Source organism: Nicotiana tomentosiformis, chromosome 10 (assembly GCF_000390325.3).
Source record: "Nicotiana tomentosiformis chromosome 10, ASM39032v3, whole genome shotgun sequence".
Lineage (NCBI taxonomy): Eukaryota > Viridiplantae > Streptophyta > Magnoliopsida > Solanales > Solanaceae > Nicotiana > Nicotiana tomentosiformis.
The window spans coordinates 66,805,465-66,812,716 of record NC_090821.1 but is presented as its reverse complement, the minus strand read 5'-3'; the positions used below and the strand labels follow the sequence as shown (position 1 = coordinate 66,812,716).

At 39.7% G+C, this 7,252-nt stretch overlaps 1 long non-coding RNA gene across 2 annotated transcripts; it reads right to left on the bottom strand.

Annotated features, from left to right (window-relative positions):
- Positions 1-443: 443 nt before the first annotated feature.
- LOC104119535 (uncharacterized) lies at positions 444-1,799 on the bottom strand. 2 transcript variants are annotated; one of them, XR_011411491.1, is made up of 2 exons: positions 1,266-1,799; positions 444-1,165 (listed from the first exon to the last, which is right to left on the bottom strand). It is a non-coding gene; the product is annotated as an uncharacterized lncRNA (long non-coding RNA). The 2 variants fall into 2 exon arrangements; XR_691483.4 differs by having other exon boundaries at positions 1,313-1,799.
- Positions 1,800-7,252: the final 5,453 nt, after the last annotated feature.

Sequence of the window (7,252 nt, the reverse complement as noted above, 5' to 3'; positions counted from 1 at the left end):
GTCCATTTATATAATCAAGAAAAAATTCAATTTGTTTTTCCAAATTACTCTTACGTACATATCCCTAAAAAGTCTTTTACTCCTCACATTAACTATGCTGCAACATTTAACTAAGGATAGTTTAGTCACACTAACTATTTTTGTTTAGAATTTAGTATTTTCTTAATGGGTGTGCCAAAACTAAATTAGTCACTTATTGTGGATCGGAGGGAGTACTTATCTCAAATCTCTGTTTTCTTCCGGTTCCCAACATTTTCTTGGGGAAAAAACAAAAAAGAATAGAACTTTATTAATAAACTTGATTTTTACTTATTTACTTATCTCAAAATCTATGTTTTCTTTCGGTTCCCAAGATTTTCTTGGAGAAAAAATCTCCAAGAAATCCAGCACTAACTTATGCAGGAATAATCCATCACATGATATCCACCAAATTGCCAACCAAATCCAACAACTACCAAATCAAATAACTACTAAAGCACAGTAGATAGGGGCAGATCACATGGTACAACAGATTATAGCTGCTGCACAACAGATTGTAGATGCAGCACAACATATTGGAGACGCCTTTAATGTACCAAATCCATTTGGAGCACAAATATGTGGGGCATGCAGGTCCGGGAAGATTTCAGTGTGTGAAGCCGATTGTCAATTCCGACACCTTATCCCGAATGAACAATACGAAACATTTGGAAGAGTTACTCGTACACATGGGGGAAGAAAAACAGTGATTACGTGGCTTAAAATGTACGAAGGGATTGAAGAAAAAAGGCAGCTTCTGAATAATCGTGCCTACGAGGCAAACGCTCTAAGAGAAGATCGCATGGGAGGCTGTGCGAGGCTGATAAGGGAAAGGGATAACATAATAGAGCAAACAGCTGTGATTTTCCAACAGTGGGCTCACCTTACAGGGCAACAAAGTACACTTATTGATATAATGCATGATTTACTAAGGTAAGCATATACCTCAATCATAATAAACAACCCCATAAGCACAATATATATGACTTACACTTTGATGTCTGTCTTTTGCAGCGATAGCTCAGCAATTGAACCAATAACAAACCAACTCCAAGATATGGCAAATCAACTAGCAGCTGAAGAACCACAGGTAGGAGCACAGCAGATTGCAGAGGAAGGACAACAAAATGGTGACCCTTGAATGAGACTACAAAATAGATGAGCAACATTAGATATCATTTGTATAGAGATCGATAGATATTCAAAGTGGACAAATTAAATTGATAGGAATTTGACTTTTCCAATACATTGCAATAAAAATGCCATCTTTGGGATGGCATAACTCAGCACAAACCGTGTTAAAAAATCAGAATGGATCTGTAAATAAACGAGTGGATCTGTATTTGACTTTTCCAATACATTGCAATAAAAATGCCATCTTTGGGATGGCATAACTCAGCACAACCCGTGTTAAAAAATCAGAATGGATCTGTAAATAAACGAGTGGATCTGTATTTATCTTTTCCAATACATTGCAATAAAAATGCCATCTTTTGGATGGCATAACTCAGCACAAACCGTGTTAAAAAATCAGAATGGATCTGTAAATAAACGAGTGGATCTGTAAATAACAAAAGGAATTGTAAACCAACAAAAGCAAAAAGATGAGGAACGAGTGGATCTGTAACCAAAATCAGATCGAAAAGTGGGATAAGATCTGTAGAATTAGAAGAGAAAAATGGTAAAATATAAAGAGAAAGAAGAAGATGAAGAGAGTAGATCTAGATTATCAAACGAATAGAGGAAGAAGCCATGGCAAAAGGAATGACTATTATTTAATGGAGTACCGATATTTCCTATGGGATGGCCCATCGAATAGTCAATACTACTAGTATTATTTTTTGGGGGAAAAGTAAATGCTAATGTGTTGCATACGGGGATGTGGGTTCCGACGTACTTGATATGCGTTCCAGATCATTTAAGTGCATTACTCTCTCTGTTGGGTTCCGATGTAAAGGCATTACTTTTCTCTTTGTTTAACCTTTGATCTAATTCAACACCCTACGATAAAATTTATTTTGTAGATAAACACTAAATAGGAAAAATAATTGTAGAACTAATGTATTATCATTCTTATCTACATTTTAAATTTATTTGATAAAATTAAATAAATAATACTCAAAATATTATTGATAAATTTAAATATCGAAATAATTACGAGAAAGTTATACAGGATAAAGTAAAGTTGAATTTCAAGAATAATCTAAAATTATATTCATTGTATTATATTAAACTGGCAATTTACTAAAAATTCAAATAAAAATTTAATAATATTAAGTAATGTATAATACAATTAGATAAGCAAGGAACTGGGTGATTTCCGTTGGGTGATTTTCGACTTAGGAGCGAGTCTGGATTGTGATTTGGAGGTTCGTAGTTGAATTGGGCTTGAAATAGCGAAAGTTGGATTTTTGGAAAGTTTGACAGGGAGTGGTCTTTTTGATATCGGGGTCGGATTGGAACTCCGGAAGTTGGAGTAGGCACGTGGTGTTATTTGTGACTTGTGTGCAAAATTTGAGATCATTCAGACGTGATTTAATAGGTTTCAGCGTCATTTGTAAAATTTGAGTTTCCTTAGTTTCAATAGGCTTGAATTGGGGTACGATTCGTATTTTTGATATTGTTTGACGTAATTTGAAGGCTCGACTAAGTTCGTATCATGTTTTAGGACTTGTTGCTATATTTGGTTGAGGTCCTAGGGGCCTCGGGTTGATTTCGGATGGTTTTCGGACCAAGGTTTGAAGTTGAAGACTGCTGAAGTTTGGGTTCTGCTGGTGTAACCGCACCTGCGGAGCTTTGATCGCAGGTTCGAGCTCGCAGGCGCGGGGAGGGCAGCGCAGATGCAGAGTTTTGGAGAGGTGTGAACAGTGGCCGCAGGTGCGAAGGTTTTGCCACACCTGCATGACCGTTGATACGGTTGGGGCACCGCAGAAGCGAAAATGGGCAAGGGAGCTGAGTCCGCAGAAGCGGGCTGGACGCCCATAGAAGCGTATCCGCGGGAGCGTGTTGAGGGACCGCAGAAGAGGATGGAGCCGCATATGCGGTTGAAATGTCGCTTTTGCGACGCCGCAATAGCGGCAAAGTTGTCGCAAGCCTGGGCAGAACATATAAAAAAGAGGGTTCCGAGATTTTCACCATTTCTAACATTTTGAACTTGGGCTTAGGCGATTTTTGAGAGGGTTTTTGAAGAGATTCTTGAGATAAGTTCCTTGTGCTCGTTTTTTATTAATAATCTTGTTTCCCCGTTGATTTTTCCACCTAGATTGTGTGGTGAAATTTTGGGATTTGAGGCTAGGGATTTGGAGAGTTGATTTGGAGGTTTTGGGTGACGATTTGGTGTCGTATTTTGATAAAATTTGTATGATTGGACTCGTGGTTGAATGGGTTTTCGGATTTTGTGACTTTTGTCAGATTTCGAGACATGGGCCCGGGGGCCGACTTTGAGCCGATTTTGGATTTTTGATTATTAATTTCGTATTTTCTTGCGGAATTATTCCTTTAGCCCGTATTGATTGTATCGTAATGTTAGTAGTTAGATTTGGGACATTTGAAGGCCAATTTGTGAGGCAAAGGTGTGTTGGAATAGAGTTGTGCTCTGATAGAGGTAAGTAACACTTCTAAACTTGGCTTTGAGGGTTCGAAACCCCGAATAACATGTTATATGATGGATGTTGAGGTGGCGCACATGCCAAGTAACGGGCTTGCGGGCGTGCACCGTGAGAATTATGAGTTGGTCGATTCCATGGCACTGTATAGTGGATCTATCTTGTTGATATTCATATTTTCATCATGTGATAAAGTAATTGAGCTTTCAATCATGCTAAAGATCATGTTTAAGCTATATGTTGGTACTGTTGGGACCCATAGAGGTCGTTTCTTGCCGATAACTTACTGATTTCATTGATATTTCGTACTTAGTCATATTTATTCATTTCATATCATATCTCATTCTCTGTTGCTATTTATTGATACATCATATCATTATTGTCGGGCTAGTTTCATGATATTGTAAGCCCGTGAGAGAGAGACTGGAGAGATTGATGACTGAGTGAAGCCGAGGGCCTGATTATGATTGACAGTTATGGGACCGAGCTGCACGCTGTAGTGGATTTATTGATTTATGATAGTGCTTGGGCTGAAGGAGCCCCTCCGGAGTCTGTACACCCCCCAAGTGAGCGCAGTTAATTTATATTGAGGGATGGATCTTCCATGGACATTGATCTTTTCCGAAGCATTTATACCTGGGGATGGATCTTCCCCACAGGCTGGTTTGGCCCTACCCAGTACTGAGTGACTAATGGATCTTCCCTAGGCCGGATTGGCCATATACAGTACTGAGTGATTGAGTATTTCGAGAGAGTCAGCACATGGGTTTATCAGTATGGTGCATCACATATAACATATGCATTGGCATATAGAAGTAGAGAAGTTGTATTCTTCATATCATTTAGAATTAATTCATCTTACTGAAATTGAGTTTAACTGTTGAACTTGAAAGTATTTCTACGTTTTTGTGTTGTTGTTCTTATATTGAACTGTATCGGTTGAGTTCGTCACTACCTTCAGTCCAAAGGTTGGATTTGTTACTTATTGAGTTAGTTGTACTCACGCTACACTCTGCACCTAGTATGCAGATCCAGGTGCTTCCAGTCACGGCGGCTGCTGAGTGTGGAGTCAGGATCTTTGGAGACTATCAAGGTAGTTGCATGGCGTCCGTAGACCTTGACTCTCCTAAGGAAACTTCACATTCTTGAATTCTAGTCGTGCGAATCTGTTTATTCCGGTAACTAAACTTCTGTTATTCTATTCTCTCAAAGATGGTGAGGACACGTGCTACCAGATATGATGGACAACCACCAGTACCATCAGTTAGGGTCGCGAGAGGCCGAGGTCGCGGTAGGGGTAGAAGTGCAGAGCAGGTACCTAATACGGTTGAGCCAGTGGGGTCAACTCAGGCACTAGTTGTGCCTATTGTGATTCCGCCTTCAGGAGGCCTTGGCTCAAATTCTGACCGTGTGCACCAGTCTTGCTCAGGCGGTATCTGTTCCAACCGCAACAACCACTTCTTAGGCCAGGGGAGGTGCTCAGACTCACAATTCACAGAATCAATAACAACGGATAGAGAGAAGTTTCACAAAGAAATCAATATTTCATCAATGATTACTTTCACAATTTAACACCTCAACCTCGAATCAATATTCACAATTTTATCGACCTTGATGGAACCGGATACAAATCTCCCAACATTTCAACAACAATAATAAGCATGGATAACAAGATTTAAGACTACAAATTTGCAAGAATGAAATTTCACTCGCATGCTATGACTTGACCACAACGTATAGATGCTCGTCACCTCAACTATACATCGTATTCAACAACAAAACACGTAGCAAATACACACACAATACCTAATCCCTCAAGCTAAAGTTAGACACAACACTTACCTCAATTTCGCAGGCCACTCACTGCTCAAGTGCCGCTTTCCCTTTAGAATTCACCTCCAACCCACTCGTATCTAATCATAATTAGTTTAATATCATCAATTATCGCTAAAGGAATCAACTTTAATGCATAATTACAGTTTTCCTAAGTTTTCCCAACAAAAGTCAAAAACCAACCCCGGGCCCGCTTGGTCCAAACTCGAGGTTCGGACCAAAATTTGTTTATCCATTCTTCCCCGAGCCCGGATATACAATTGGTTTTGGAATCCGACCTCAATTCGAGGTCTAAATCTCCAAATTTCGAAATTCCTAAGTTCCACCCAAAAATCCTAGTTTCACCATAAAAATTCTAGATTCTAGGTTTAAATATTGTTATAAGATGTAAAAGATTGAAAGAAAAGAGTTAGGAATCACTTACCTATGATGTGGGGAAGATTTGGTCTTTGGAAAATCGCCTCTTGAGGTTTAGGTTTTGAAAAATTGAAGAATGAATGAAAAATCCCGTCTAAGTCTAAAGTTATCAGCTGCGGATGTCGCATTTGCAACCTGAAGGAGTCATCACAAATGCGAGAACCTTCACATTTTCACTGCCTTCGCAAATGCGAAGAGTATGTCGCATTTGCGACAATTGGCCCATTGCAATTGCGGGTAGAAGTTCGCATTTACGAACATGCCCTTCCCCAGACCCCCTTCGCAATTGCGAGAACTGCTGGCCTAGGCTTTCTTCGCAATTGCGATAAAAACCTCGCAATTGCCATACCTGCTTGGTTCGCATTTGCGAAGCCTGATCTCGCAATTGCGAGATCAAAGTCCTGCGAGAGACACCAGTTACACCAGCAAATTTTTAAGTTTCAAATCACTCTGTAGCCTACCCGAAACTCACCCGAGCCCTCGGGGCTACAACCAAACATGCACGCAAGTCTAAAAATATTATACGAACTTGCTCATATAATCAAATTACAAAAATAAAACCTAAAAATATGGATTTAGCACCAAAACTCATGAATTCCTCAAGAACATTTCAAAACTACTATCTTCTCAACCGGACGTCCGAATCACGTCAAATCAACTCCGATTTCTACCAAATTTCACAGACATGACTTATATATTATATTAAACCTGTACCGGACTCTGAAACCAAAATACGGGCCCGATATCAATGAGATCAAACATTAATCAATTTCTTTAAATCCATAGACTTTCAGTCTTACAATTTTTATCAAAAATTCATTTCTCGAGCTAGGGACCTTGGAATTCGATTCCGGGTATACGCCCAAGTCCCATATTTTACTACGGACCTTCCGGGACCGTCGGAACACGAATCCGGGTCCGTTTACTCAAAACATTGACCAAAGTCAACTAAAAATTAATTTTAAATCCCAAAAATTATTACTTCATAAATTTCCACATAAAGGCTTCCCGGATTTATGCCGGACTGCGCACGCAAATCGGGGTGAGTAAAAATAAGGTTTTTAAGGCTAACGGGCTCAAAATATAGTCTTAATTCATAAGATGACCCTTTGGGTGATCACAATCTCCACCTCTAAAACAATCGTTCGTCCTCGAACGGACATAGAAAAGTACATGAATTGGCGAACAAGTGGGGATATCTACTCTGCATGTCCGACTCGGACTCCCAAGTATCTGCCTCAATAGGCTGACCTCTCCACTGCACTCGAACTGAAGGGTAACTCTTTGATCTCAACTGGCGAACTTGCCGGTCTAGAATTGCCACCGGCTCCTCCTCGTAAGTTAAATCCTTGTCCAACTAGATAGAGCTGAAATCTATC